Source organism: Kogia breviceps, chromosome 11 (assembly GCF_026419965.1).
Source record: "Kogia breviceps isolate mKogBre1 chromosome 11, mKogBre1 haplotype 1, whole genome shotgun sequence".
NCBI lineage: Eukaryota > Metazoa > Chordata > Mammalia > Artiodactyla > Physeteridae > Kogia > Kogia breviceps.
The window spans coordinates 94824651-94840073 of NC_081320.1; the positions used below are offsets into that span (position 1 = coordinate 94824651).

Sequence of the window (15423 nt, forward strand, 5' to 3'; positions counted from 1 at the left end):
TGACGCTGAGAGAAATTTAATAAACATCTATGTATTGAGGTGACAAAAGAGAATTACATTAGATGGCTAATTCTTTATCCCAATGCCAAGGGGAGAATCTGGAAGTGGGTAGCAGGCAGAAAACTCTTCCCTCTTTCCAAGAATTGACTAATTCTCATCAGTACCAGACAAGATGCTCAAGCAACATTTACTCTCTGCTGCCACCCCCTCACTCTGACTCACAGCAGGTTCCCAGAGCCTCCCCCAGGAGAAAAAAAAAATGTGACATGTTTTGGCTGGAACTCAATGGCCAAGAATCTTGTCCCCTGCCATAGTTTTGGGGGGGAGAGCTGTGAATTTGACAATAGTTCTTGTTTTTTGTTCTCGCCCAGACTGTCTGGGGTGGGAAGAACCTGGCCCCAGCAGAAGGAAGTGGGACTTTTGCAAATAGTTTATAGCATGGATCCTGTTCGGAGCCTGGCAGCTTTCACTTCACCATCTCTCAAAGTAACCCGAAGCAGATATGCTAAGAGACTCCAGCATTTTCGAATCGTACTCTTGGCTCAGAGGGCCAGCTGGAAGCCCTTGAACATGTCTGCAGGGTTAAAATTGGCAAACTTCCCTCTCAGAAGATGCTGAGTTCCCTGTTTCATTTGGCCAGGCTGCTGGGGATACTGGCTAAAGTGGAAGCTGCTCTGGATCGACTAGTCTAGTGGCTCCGGGTTTTGGCAAAGTCTCTGGAAGGATTTCTGAAATATTCTGGTTTCGGCAGAGGCCAAATTATTTTTCTGAAGTTTGTGCCCCCTTAATATCAAAATTCATGTACATTTCATAGGCAATTCAATCCATATGTTTGCAGGCTATTTATCCTTAATGTATTCAAATGCCATCTTGCAAGAGAAATTTGATTTCAAGAAAATATTTTGAGTTTTCGATAAACTCCCTTTCCTTGAGTCAAAATCAGTCTTTTTGTTAATTTCCCCAAATCTCCTATGCAAAGGGCTCAGATTTGATTTTAAGTTCTTGGCCCTGATATTTCCAGAACAAATGCTTTAAGCTCAGCTGTATTCTAAACTCTTCTTCCTTCTTGCTCTCCATATACGCCACAGAATCACCAGAATCAAGAGGAACCAAATGGATGTTGAAATGATGCTGGTGCTGAAGCAATGTGATTGTGGTCAATGTTTTGCTTGGTTTCCTCCTGATTCAGAAAAATAACATTTCTCTTTATTTTTAGACTTCTTCATCAACATGACATTGTTCCTTGAAAGCAAACAAAAGTTAAGTTTGTATTTAGAATTGGTATGACATTTCAATGTTCCAGAGGTTTCTGAGTTCATGGATTTCAATTTCAATAATCTGCAGTTACCACCATGAATCTACCATGTGTCTGTCACTTAGGAAGCCATATGTGCATGAGATATGACCACTGGTGTGAACACACACGGTCAAGTTGTGGACTTTCTGCAAAGCAGTCAGAAATGCCTGACCAGTGATGGGGGGACAGATCAGATCCAGATCTAGACTGAGTTACAGAGAGCAAGATTCCGTTTCTTATCCGAAAGTTGAGATAAATGATAGTGGGGTTTAAATGAAAGAATGTATAGTTTTGTGATCATTTTTTTTTCCAAACAAGAATTCTCAGAATAATGTGACCAAAGTGATATACTGAAATAAATAATGTCTAATGTGGAGGCAAACCGCTACTACAAAAATTTACTTACACTTTCTGTTTTCTGGAAGAAAAGGAGTTAACTTATGTTAACCATGGGAGTACTAGGGAGTGTGGAAGTAGTTGAAATTTTGGAGCTTGAAGAGACCATAGAGGTTATACAGGTTGGTCACCATTCCTTCTTTGTACACATGGAGAAACAATCCAAAGAAGACAAAAGGCTTGTGCAAAACTACAGAGCAAATGAGAGAGAGACCCAGGCCTAGAACCCAGGTCTCCTGACTCAGAGGCCAGAGTTCCTTCAGTGTCACAAACTATATTCACCACAATCTCCGTTACCTTCTTCATCTCCAGATTTGGACAGTGGCCATTGTTTTCCATAGGGCTAACCAGAAGTCATCCAGGAGCCTGTGGGTAAAGTGAGATCTACTTGTGAAGTTCTTTAGAAACAGCGAAGCCATGAACAGGTGTAGACATCAGTGTTTTCCTAGATCTTACCCATCAACTCAATGCAGTAGGTAATTCTTTCCATGGGAATTTTACCTACAAAGATTGGTTTTTTACTCAGTTATCCAGAAAATGAATAACAATAAATCCTCAAGGAGGTTTTAATGAAGCATCACTGCCTTCTCTTCAGGATGACTGTTTTTCAAATCAGCGTGGTGACTCTCCTGGGTTTGGGGCAGTATACCAAGGTTTATGCAGAGCCAAGCCCAAACATGGTACCTCATCTGGAAAAGCCAATTCTACTGGAAATTTGGGGGGAAACATTCTTTTCTCAAAGAAATAGAGACAGCTCTAGAGGCAAATACAACATTGCCTGAATTTAAATGAAACATGAAACTTGCAATTTTGCTTTTAAATGATAGCTTACATTTATTGAGCCCTTATACACAGGAACTGTGCTAAGAGCTTAATATACATTAACCCAGAGCAACTCTATGAGGAAGATAAAATCAGTGAAGCAGGCAAGAATCATAACTGAGAGAGGCAAAAGAAACTGCCCAAGCCACACAGCTCCTAAAGGTATCAGGATCCAAACACAAGAACACCAGCCTCCAGAGCCCATAAATTTCACCCCTATGTTATAGCATCTCTCATTCTGATATTTCCTGGGAAGGGGAGTTTTAGCCTTGTCACCATAAAGCAAGGGAGAGATCCTTCACTCTCTTCTGCTGGCTTTGACTACTCAGTGGAAAATTTTAAGAAGCCTTGGATTCTAGCTTCCCCTGTGGCTGCTGGTGATGGTTATATAACATGCTCATCAGTAAAAAGAAGAAAAAAAAAAAGCGCTGAATTGCAAATAGTCTACTAACCTGGAAGGAATGTCTGAATGACTCCCACACCACACTGGTGCTAACTCAGTTAGGAGAGTTTTGTGGGTTTGCTGTGATTTTATTGAAATAAAGGGTTTGGCTATCATTGTTAGTAACTTGAGTGTGTCTTTTGATCCATGTAGAAATCGCTCAGCTAAATGACATTTACATGTTATTCTTAACTGCCTGTGGAAGCAGATAATCCTTTCCCCAGAAGGATGTCAGCAGCCTCCATAATTTGTGAAGGAAGAGCATCCGGGAAAGAACAGGGTGTCATGCCTGCCTGGAGGGAAGATGTCTGGGTTGGTGATTCACATACTTTTATAGCTTCGATTTTCACGGTCTTTGTGTTGAAAAAGCAATTTGAATGTATGTGAGCTTTATGATTTGCGTGTATTCTCGGGGATGCACTTGAGTCAATTTTCGCCCACATAGACTCTAGGGATGTGATCCAGGGGATGGATGTCGGATTTGCTTCAGTGTCAGAGGGCGGCCATGTGACTGAGCAGGGTGGAAACGCCCATTCCAATATGCTAGCCCCAAACTGTGCCAAGAATGAACAGACCAGGAAAAAATATTGTGTCATAAGCCCAGACCTTGAATTTTGACCAAAGGTCTCACCGAATGGTGTAAGGCTGAGTCTGAGGGCCAGAGCGTTCTGTGCAGGATGTGAAAGTTCACTGTGGAAGAATTCCAAAATTTATGACTCGTCTGAAGTCAGAGGAAAAGTACCATGCAGCCTCCGATTTGCTTAGTACTGGGGGATCCGTTTGCAAAAACAGAGGGAGGGATTCAGACTTTAAGAGCAGAGAATCTGACACAGGTGTCCAAGGACGGCGGTGACGGCCACCGCAAAGGAGCAGTCACAGTGGTCAGAGAAGCCCGGGGGTTTTCAGAGCATCCGTCTTTACGTGTTGACTGTGTTGACTTGGGTTCACTCGCTCTCCAGCACTCCTTCCTTACCCGGCATCTGACATCCAGTCGGTAACTGGCAACCCTGCCTTTTTCATTCCTCAGACCCAATCTCTCCTCACTCCCCACCTGCACTCTTCAGAGGGGGAGGGGGATCATCATTTCTTCCTGGATCATTGGAATCATCTCCCCAGAGAGTCCCCTGTCTCCTTGCTACAAGTCTTGCCCACCAGGCCATCTGATACCAGGCTTCCACAGCCATCATTCTCCTCTGCATTTTGGTTGTGTCTTTTCCCTGCTGATAAAGCATCCTGTGGCTTTGCATTGCAATGGGGTAATGTCCAGATCCCTGAGTGGGGCAGGCATAGCCCCCCTCCCCCATCCGTAATCCTTGCCCCGCTACCCTTCCCACCATCACCTCCACACACCCTACACTTTGTTCCACCAACACTCCAGGCTTTCTCACCGTTCTGTGCCTCTGCTACCAGCGTTCCCTTTGCCTGGAACATGGTCTGACATCTTACCCATATGCTACTCCCTCACTGCCAGGTTAAGACATCCATATCCTCTAAGTCCCATCTATTATCACTGCCCCCCGCTGAAGTCTCTCCTGGTTGTCCCATGGCCTTGATGCATTCTTTGCTGTCAACCCAGACGATCCTGCTATACCACAGGATGGGACCAATCTTTGTACAGCATAACGTTTACCCGACTGCTTCTCCTTCCAGACCACGAGACCCTCGAGGGCCAAGACCATATCTTATTTGTCACTGTGTCCACAACGCAGCCCAGCCCCAAGGAAGTTCTCAGCCAATCTTCATTCACTAAATGGAATTGAGTTTGCTTGATGTAAAATTGAGGGGCAGTGGAGATTTAAATGAATTCTTTCTCTTCCAAACCACATGCCTGGATTATGCAGAAGGTGAAGGGATCCATTCTTTGGTGGCCAGTGACATTTCAGCTTCCAAGGGGCAAGGCGGGGGTGTCACTGCTCAGCCTTTCCATCCTGTCCCTTCTAGATGAAAGCTCCGCAAGCAGGCACTTGGTGCAGCCAGACACCAACTCCCCTGATATCTAGAAAAGCATCTGGACTCTTTGGGAACAGTCTGCCATTTGGGACAATTTGTATGGCTACACAAGCACAAGTCTACTTCACTTCAAAAGTCCAGGTTAAAACAACAACAACAGCAAAAAGCCAGATTTTTGTTAGTCTTCCTTGCCCTTTGGCTCTCCAAAATTTGTTTATTTGTACTCCAATGCATATCTAAGGCTGAGGGTTTGAAAGAAGGAAAAAGCAGGATTATCTTCTCCTTGTCCCTCTGCTGTGTGGATAAGCAGATATTTAGAGGAGAGGTTCATTTTTCCAAATTCTCAGAACAGCAGATTCCAACTTCAGGACACTATAACTGGGCAAAGGGAAAGTCCTATCTACAAACTCACTTCTGTTAGTGGGGCTTATCCAAGGTAGACAGGGACCCCTATTTGCCTGAAGATCTGCTCAGCATTCTGCGAGAAGGATGCGGTAGCTTTGAGCCCGCTGGTTGGGAGCAAAAGAACAAAAGACTTCTGGAGAGAGCACCTGAGCAAACAAGCAAGAACTCTGAGGTTAGTCACAACTTTCAGCTTTGTACACATGTGAAGAAACAGGTACTTCATTGGGTGGTCCACAGGAACATCTTCTAAGGCAGCCCTGAAAGAACATGGGCTGAGTTCCTTATTTCCAGAGGATGGGAAAAGAGAGAAATGGTTAATGTTATGGACCAGATGCTTTCTTCATCCCAAAATTCATATGTTGAAGCCCTAACCCCCAACGCAATGGTATTTGGGATGGAGCCTTTGAGAGGTATTTGGGGTTCAATTAGGTCGTCAGAGTGGGACCCTCGTGATGGAATTAGTGTCCTGATAAGAAGAGGAAGAGAGGGACTTCCCTGGCGATCCAGCGGTTAAGACTTCACCTTCCAATGCAGGGGGTGCGAGTTTGATCCCTGGTCAGGGAGCTAAGATCCCATATGCCTCGCGGCCAAAAAAACCAAAACATAAAACAGAAGCAATATCATAACAAATTTACTAAAGGCTTTTAAAATGGTCCACGTCCAAAAAAAAAAGAAAAAAAAGAAGAGGAAGAGGGAAGGACCCCCTTATCTGTCTCCACCTGCACACACAGAGGAAAAGCCAGGTGAGACACAGCAGAAAGGTGGCTGTCTGTAAGCCAGGAAGCAGGTCCCACCAAGAACTGGCACCTTGAGTCAGCCGGCACCTTGATCTTGGACTTTCCAGCCTCCAGAACTGTGAGAAATAAATGTGTCCTTTAAGTCGCCCAGTCGATGGTATTTTGTTAATAGCCCAAGCTGACTGAGACAGCTAGGCTAACCTTTGGTACAGAATAAAGTACTGTAAACTTCAAGGCATATCACGACTTGGTGGAAAAAGCGTGGAGAGTATCTGTAAACCGACAAGAGATGGCTCCACTCTCACCAGCCACGCGACCCTGAGAGACTCACTCATCGTCTCCGCACTACAGATTCCTCTCTGTAAAGTGGGAGTAACACCCACCCTACTGGGACGTTGTGCTTGTTAAGTGTGGTAGATCGGATGATGTCATGAAGAGATACGTCATCAGGAAGAGAGAAGGGAAAGTAGAGGCAGCTGCTATTGCTTAAATCTGCAGGCAGGGAAGTGAAAGACCCAGGAGGTACCAGCCCGATCAGGGAAAATTCAAAAGCGATTGGAATCCCTATGGCTGTCCTGTGTAGGGTCCTTGAGCCCAAGGACAATTTCATAGGTGTTTCCCGTACCCCCTCCCCCAGCCGGATGAAGTAAGAGTTGTGTGGCTTTCCTTTGGGGAAGGAATGCAAGCCCTGTCCCCCACGACACTGGGGAGGATGGTGAAGTCAGTGCAGCTACAAGGCCTCAATGGCTCCTTGTTTTGCCTTTTATTGAGAGGAATGTAAAATTTAGACTGGATGTTTTCGTTAGGGAAAAGAAACTTGAAGACTATATAATGCAAATGGAGATTCCATACATCTCCACTTCCTCCCTTCAGGAAGCTGGAGCAAACCGGGCTCCTGGAGCACAGGACGAAACAAAGAATTCCGGCATCCTGTCGCTCTGACTTGTGCAATTCCAATTTGAATCACGCTGCAAATGTAAAATGACTTCATTTTCCTGTGCCAGATCCCCTGAGGATTTCAGACTTGTTTACGCCTCTCTGAAATGAAGCTCGGCCTAGCCTGAGTAAAGGAAAACACTTCCATAGGCAGAAAGCTGCTGGAACCGAAGCCAGAGCTATTCATTCTCTTCTGACAAAACTCATCCTCTCAGAACAAGGGGACTTCAGTCCCTCGTGTCCCAGCCTTGGCAGCGCCGTGAGAGCTGGTTGCATGTTGGGCTTTAGAAACCAGTGCTCCGGCAGGAAATCTGGGAACCCTTGGTTCTCATTCTACCCAGAACCGTGCTCCTAGCACAGCCCTAAACCCAGCTCCACTCCTCTACGTCGCTGGTCAACGAGGTCAGAAGAAATATCCCCCACACCACTCACACACCCGGGGCTGTTAAATCTCTTTAGCGGTAAATGGTATCGCTTTTTGGTTTACTGGATATTTGTCTCATCCTTGAAGAGCAAATAGTACCAAATAGAGCAAATCGTTACCAATAGGGATATTCATGGATTAGATATTTATTGATCTCTAACCATAGGGGACAACAGGCACCAAAGATACAGAGAAAAAAAACCAAACGTGATCCCTGACCTCCGGTTCCAAGTCTGAGAGGCCTCATGGTACAGGGGAACCAAGCCCCGCTTCTCCTACATGCTGCTTCCCCATCTACGGAATGACGTTCACGCAGACCTTGGGGGGGTTACCTAAGGAAAGGGCTGCTGCGGACCCACACAGATGGCACTCACCTCTTCGTACTGGCCCTATCCCTGTTTGGTTACATGTTTCTGTATCCCCTGCCTTCCCTTTCAGCCCCTTGAGGAATTAACTGAAGACCCTGAACTTGAGACCCAGGAGTTCTCAGCGGGAGTGGGAGGTATTAGGCGGCTTACACTCCTCAGTGCTAATTAAGCAAACTTGGCCAACGAGGCAGGGTGATACAGTGAGAATCCCAAAGCAGAAATAAAGACCCTGTAGAAGTGGGTGTCCTTTACAAAGAAAGAATTGTTTTGAAACACGTAAACTAAGCCATTGAATTGCCCCACCCCAAGAACCTTTGAATGTAAATAGACTCATGTTAATTTTCTACACACAAGGCTTCCGGCAATCGCACAGAAAAAAACAGAAGGTGAATTTACAGCTATCAGAAGAGCAGCTCAGAAAAGAACTGACCCCAAGTCTTCGGAGATGGAATCGGAGGAGGTTTTGGAAGCAGCCAGGAGGAAGTAGTTAATCAGATTCACGGTAAAGTCAAGTCCCCTTTATCTCTAGCTCCTTCCACATCCACCTGTACTCACCACGGTGCGACTTTGAGGACCGGTGAACTCCACTTGCCTCTAATCATGCAGTTAGCTGAGATGTATTTCTCCAACTCAGACCTGTGCAAGAAATTTAAATGGAAAAGAAATGTGTTTGCAAATGACAGTGCTTCCTCCTCCGGCTGTTCCCAGGCCCATTCTGGCCGTAAGCTGCTCTGAGGCAGACAAAGCAGGGAGGCTGTTATTGTAAATATGTGCTGAGCATTTTCTGGAGTGTGTGCGGTGGGGTGTGAGGGGGGCGGGAGTTGGGGAGGGGGAGTGGGGGAAGAGGTGGGGGACTGTAGTGGAACCGGAGCAGGCCTGGGACCCAGATGCTCTGGACCCCAACCTCAAATGTGCACTTACTCTCTGGGGGACCTGGCCCCAGAGCACGGAGGTGTACTGGTTCCCACTGCATGCCAGTCTTACAGTAGTTTTGTAATTAGGGATTCGTAACTTCCTCTTGGAGATAAGAACACACAGGATCAGAGAGGTTAAGTAACTCTCTCAAAGTCACACAGAAGTGTCTGACTCCAGTGCCAAGCTCCTTCTACTGCAGACCCCTCATAAGGCCATGTCTTCTCTCAATCCCTAGGCTTCCCCAACAGAACGAGGGTAAGAGAGGACACGCCACCTCTGCTGTCTCTCCCAGCCTTAAAAGAAGCTAACTGTGAGGTTTTTCAATAATTCACACTAATATTTCTTTAGAAAGATGCAGAAGGGACATAAAATGCTGATCAAGTGTTATCAAAACACAAAGAATTAGTGTCAAATATATCCAAAGGGAAGAAGTTAGTAACTGAGAATTTTCACTTGAGACATTACAGATACAAACAGTGTAGTTCATAGTCTTTATTTGTCTAAGAGTGGACTAAGCATGAGAGCCTAGGGAAGGCAGAAACTAATGAAAGAAAAACGAAGTCATGGAACTTTGCTCTCAGGTCTATGTTCTGAAACAATCCCATTGCCCTGAAATACAGGGGGGGAAAATATGCATATATTAGGTATTTGAGCAACTATTAAACCTAAACAGTGTTAATTAAGAGAAACAGAAGCACAGGAATTCCCTGGTGGTCCAGTGGTTAGGACTCTGCGCTTTCACTGATGAGGGCCCAAGGACCTGGGTTCGATCCCTGGTCGGGGAACTAAGATCCCACAAACCATGTGGCCAAAAAAAAAAGAAAAAAGTTAAAAAAGAGAGAAGGAGAAGCATCTAGAAAGACTATCACTGCCTTTATTTAATCTGACATTTTACAGTTTATCAATAAAGTTCATGTCCAAAATCTCATGGGATAACCATAATAGCCTCTTAAGATATAAAAGGCGATGATTATTATCTTCAACAGATATAGAAAAGGATGCTCATTAAATTTGAGTGAGTTTTCCAAGTTCAAATGGCTTACTTAGTTAACTCTAAAACTGAGGCATGTTGTTTCATTCTATTCTCTAATCTGTCCCCTGGTGTGTATTATTATATATGACAAATAGTTGGCACTTGGTAAGCTGTTCAATGAATGCAATTCAAATTAGAAAATCTATCCTCATAAGGATGCTAAAATTTTTCTTGTCTTTATCCAATAAGCATCTCTCTGCCTGTTTCACTGGAATTGAAAGTTGAGGTTTCCTGGGAAGGCTGTCTTTACCTGAAATTATGCCATTAGAAATATTTAAGAAGTACTCTGTTTTCAACGCCCATAGAAGAGAGACTATGGTTGCCAACAGATGTGTTCAATAATGTTGCGGTAAATAAATTGGATAAGTCACTATAATTCAACAAGCATTTAATGAGCAACTGCTATGTGCTAAGCCTTTGTCAAGCCACAAGGAATGTCAAGGGAATGAAGCACAGTTGCTGTCATAGAGAGTTCACAGTCTAGGGGTGCAAAACAGGCAATTATAAGACAGCACGAGGTATGATACTGCTAGATTGGTCATAAGGCCTTACAGAGCTAAGTAAGGAAGCAGAGAAGGGAATCCTAAGACTACCTGGGGGAGACAAGGAGGTGTCAATGAGAAGTCTTTTTTCTTAACTTTTTATTTTATATTGGAGTACAGCTGATTAACAACGTTGTGTTAGGGACTTCCCTGGTGGCGCGGTGGTTAAGAATCCTCCTGCCAATGCAGGGGACACGGGTTCGAGCCCTGGTCCAGGAAGATCCCACATGCCGCGGAGCAGCTAAGCCCGTGTGCCACAACTGCTGAGCCTACGCTCTAGAGCCTGTGAGCCACAACTACTGAAGCCCACATGCCTAGAGCCCATGCCCCGCAACAAGAAGCCACCGCAATGAGAAGCCCACGCACTACAACGTAGAGTGGCCCCATCTCTCCAAGACTAGAGAAAGCCTGTGCACAGCAACAAAAGACCCAACACAGTCGAAAATAAATAAATAAATAAATAAAACTTATAATAAATAAATAAACAATATTGTGTTCGTTTCAGGTGTACATCAAAGTGATTCAGTTATAATATACACGTATCTATTGTTTTTCCAATTCTTTTCCCATTTAGGTAGTTACATGACACTGAGCAGAGGTCCTTGTTGGTTATCCATTTTAAATATGGCAGTGTGTACATGTCAATCCCAAACTCCCTAACTATCCCTCCCCTCCACCCATCCCTGCTGGTAGCCATAAGTTCATTCTCTAAGTCTGTGAGTCAGTTTCTGTTTTGTAAATAAGTTCATTTGTATCATTTAGATTCTGCATATAAGCGATATCTTACAATATTTCTATTTCTCTATCTGACTTACTTCAGTCAGCATGATAATCTCTAGGTCCATTCATGTTGCTGCAAATAGCATTATTTCATTCTTTTTTATGGCTGAGTAATATTCTGCCAGTGGCTAGTCTTGGTGTCAATATTAGAATGCTCTGTAGGACTCTGCCTTATTTAAAGTTTAAAGGGTCTTTGAGATCAAATTGGATCAAATCTCATATAATTAAAAGGTAAGTCAAACCAGAGAGGGGAACTGACATGCACAAGATCACATGGGGTTACTGTCAGTGGTAGAACACAGGCTTCCTGGGGCTAATACCAATTTTATTTCTCAGGCCCTGTAAGTATAAAGAAGGCTGTGAATGAATGATGTCTCCATTTCACCTTAGGTGGACAGTCCCCCCGACCTCACAAAGACCAGGTGAGGTATGTATGCACCTCATTATTCAGGATGGAGGAAACCCACCCAACCACACAGTGATGGGTCCAGGACTTGCACCTAGACCTGCATGTCTCCAAGCTAACTCCTGCAGAGGTCAGTGAACAAATCCACCAGCTTGTAAATTGGAAGCTGGAGGTCACAGAAGAATCCCAGCTCTTCATTCTTTTTTTTTTTACAAAAGGATGAAAGGACATCCTAATTATGGACACATTATGCTGAGCTTAGAGTTGCTATCTTCTAGAAGTTGTGAGGTCATGCACCATCCCACACAGAATTGACCAGGCACTTGGACATGATTTGGCCTGGTTTATAGGCCATAGGACTTGAAGGAGGTGGCCATTCACAGATCCTATGGAGAATAATGGAAATGATTGTTATGCCCTAGTCAGCCAGAGCCATTAGCAGCCCTTGGTCAACGATGATTTCATCACAGTCCTGTCTAAAAGAAGAGGATGTATGTGCTGACCTCTCCTGACTTCTCCATTCTCGAGCCCATGGGATTGTCTTTATTGGGTTGAGGTGCTGAGAACTGAGATATGCATCTCATCTGGGGTGATTTGTTTTGTAAATTTTTCAAGATTCATGGAGCAGATTGTTAGAACAGATTTTTTTTATTTTCCTTTTTGTTATGTTTTAATACTATAGTGTATGTAATGGCATAGAAAGAACGGTTTGAAATCTGCTATATTCTTCCTTGTTTTAAACCGCCTCTCATTTACACATGTCTACATATGGCACTTGAGACATTGACATAAGTAAGGACGCAGCATGAAATCTCAAGAAAGGGGGAGATCTCTCTTTGCAATGTGGCCAAATATCTCCACCAGGGCTTTCCTATTGCCCAGGAAAATGGATGACTGTGATCTGATGCTGATCCTTGTGCCTCTAATTCATGGCAAAAATTAAAGTTCTGCTTCACAGAAGATGAATGTTCAGTAAGTCATGCTTTCCTGCTACCATCCATGTTTATTCATTGTAATTTTATGTCATGGAAATCACCAAGGATGTTGGATGTGGTTATTAATTTATGTTTAGGCTCTTGACCTTGAGTCTCTCAGTCAATTCAACTGGAAAGATTTAAAAAAACTTTTTTCTGAACATGTGCTAGGTGAAAACATGTTGTACAAGAACTGTGGATAAATCTCTGACCTACAGAAGCTCACAGACTGGTGGACCCCAGAAGCCCAGAAGGGTGAAAAACTAAGCATATGTAAGATGCAGCAAACTAAAAGCCCATGGAATCATAAACGTTTCATACGAATGTGACTAGTTAGGCTCCCCAGGTAGAAGAACAGAGTAAAGGCAGAGTATGCCTTCAATCTCAGACTGACAATCAGTCCCCACTCTGAAGAAATTTGAATAAAATCGTAGATCAAGGAAAAGGAGCCAGTGCCATCTGCTGAAGACCAGTGTCCCAGCTCTCCTCTTTCCCTCCAAGGCAGCTGAAGAACCGAGCAAAGACTCAAGCCGTCATATCCAACCCGCCAGCCCATGTTTGATTCAACTACACTGTTATTGGCTATTATCCATCCTAGCTGCAACAGCCTCTATTCAGAGAGAATTAAGAGAGAAAACAAAACAATATGAAAGCAATGCAAAAATTGTGTCAAAAGATGAAATGAAATAAAAAAAGTGACACAGATTATGAGTACTCTGGAAACATGTACCCCCCCCCCCCAGGAATGGAGCCAATTTTAGATTTAGTGCTTTTTATTTTCAAGGAAATTAAAAGAATATAAATGTTAAGAAGATCAGAGCAAAGAGAAGATGATGAAATGAATGATGCATGGTGACAGCAATGATAAAGAAAATAAGGACCCCAAAATAGAATACCATTGCAGAATTTTTAAAGGGGCATTAGAAACATCAAAAACAGAACTGATGTGACACTACAGAAAACTAAGACAGAGACACAGAGAATAGAAGGAGAAAAATTCCATAAGACAAGAAAAGGATAAAGAATAAAAAAAGAATAGATATGGGTAATAAGCAATGGAGCCAACACTTTGGGATAATTAATATTGCTAACATAGTAAAAAGAATGTCTTAAACCCAAAAATTCAAATACATAAATGAAAGATTTCTGGAAATGAAGACCTGGATCCGAAATCCTAAAGGGTGTGGTATGTTCAAAGAAGAATTTGTGAGAATGACTCACATTGTGTTATATTTTGATGATAGTACTGAATCTTGGGGATAAAAGAATGATACTGACAAGTGTCCTGGCAAAGACATTTACCCACAAAACTGCAAAAAAATGGATGGACTCAGAATTTACCAACAGTTGCATGAGATGATAGAAAACAATAACCCAACTGCCCATGAACTTTTGAATAAAATGAATATGACCCTTGGATTCTGCATATAGCCATATTCTCCGAAACATAAGGATAAAGAAAAAACATTCACAATATACTCTTCCTGAAAAAAATCTATTTTAAGATGAAGTCCATCCAGTGAAGGAATCTTATTTTTCAAGATAACAGATGCGGCAATTTGCACATAGATTACACAGAGGGTGAAAGAATCACTTGTGAACATTTAATCATTAGAAAGGAATTATGTCTAAAATTTCTAAGTCTCTTGATACATATTAGCTAAATTATTTTTATTCAGATTTTTCTAATTATGTTCCCACCAGCACTGCAAAATCTCTGCTCTGACTCAAATACAATTTTTTGCTAATATGCCCATGTGAAAAACCTTTCTTTTTTTTTTTTTTTTTTTGTGCGGTACGCGGGCCTCTCACTGCTGTGGCCTCTCCCGTTGCGGAGCACAGGCTCCGGACGCGCAGGCTCAGCGGCCACGGCTCACGGGCCCAGCCGCTCCGCGGCACGTGGGATCTTCCCGGACCGGGGCACGAACCCGCGTCCCCCGCATTGGCAGGCGGACTCTCAACCACTGCGCCACCAGGCAAGCCCCCAACCTTTCTTATTTGGGGTTGTATTTTTGTTCTTATTAATCTGAAGGTAAGATTTGCCTTCAATGTGTTTATTAGCCACCTTTCTATTTTCTAAGGGATCATCTTATTCATCCCCTGCCTCTGGATAGGACTAGTCTACACCATCAAGCCTAGATAGGAGAGAAGAAAGGAGTGCCTCTCCAGACTTCAGGTTTCTCACAGCAGACACAACAGGGTACCTGTGGGCTTATTCATATGTTCACTGTGATACTCTCTCCCCAAACAGGGGAGCTAGGCTGGGCCAGCCCCCACTGGCTATGGCAATTTTCCTCACCACCCACAGACCATAGGTGGGTGATTCCCAAATCAAGTACAACACACAAGAGAAGCATGTCTACACAGCACAGCCAACTCAAAGGGCTCCCAGGAGGGTTGGGAAAAGAGAGAAAGACACAGTGGATGTGAATTGGCATCCACATTTATTGGGGGTGAGTTGTTTGCCTGCAGCAGAGTCTGTATGTGTCATCAGAATACTCTACATACAGCCATATTCTCAGATATATAAAGATAAAGGGAAAATATCACCAACATCCTGTATGGACACTGTGGAAATATTTTCAGGGGAAGGTGGGTGGTCACCTCCCTTGATTACTCACTCCAATATTTGAAATGCTTGTGTATTTCCAGGAGGGCTGGATCAGGAGAAGGCATCTAGCAGCCCATCTGGCACTCAGTGAAAGTTGCTTTCAGACCCAAACAGCTGTTTTGATTTTGTGACACAGTCTATGAAGGAGATGCTGCATCTGGCACTGACCACAAATTCTTGTCTCATGGTCAGAGTCAAGGCCATGCCAATATTGAAAATATGAAAAGCATCCTTAAATCGTTTTCATTTCCTTGTGTAATAATGACATGCAGGCAAAAGGGACTCCTAGCACTTTATGTCAGGTAGATGAATTAGTTTCATCCAACAATTTCTAGCTTCTTTGAAAGTCTACTTGGCTAAGCTAGAAGGATCCCGGAGAGTAAGT

At 43.6% G+C, this 15423-nt stretch overlaps 1 long non-coding RNA gene across 1 annotated transcript in view; it reads right to left on the bottom strand.

Moving 5' to 3' along the window:
- The window catches only part of LOC136792184 (uncharacterized), a 38550-nt gene extending 30145 nt beyond the window's left edge, over window positions 1-8405 (bottom strand). Inside the window, exon 1 of the long non-coding RNA XR_010835637.1 lies at window positions 8333-8405. This is a non-coding gene — a long non-coding RNA (uncharacterized lncRNA). The remainder of the gene's footprint in view (window positions 1-8332) is intronic.
- Window positions 8406-15423: the final 7018 nt, after the last annotated feature.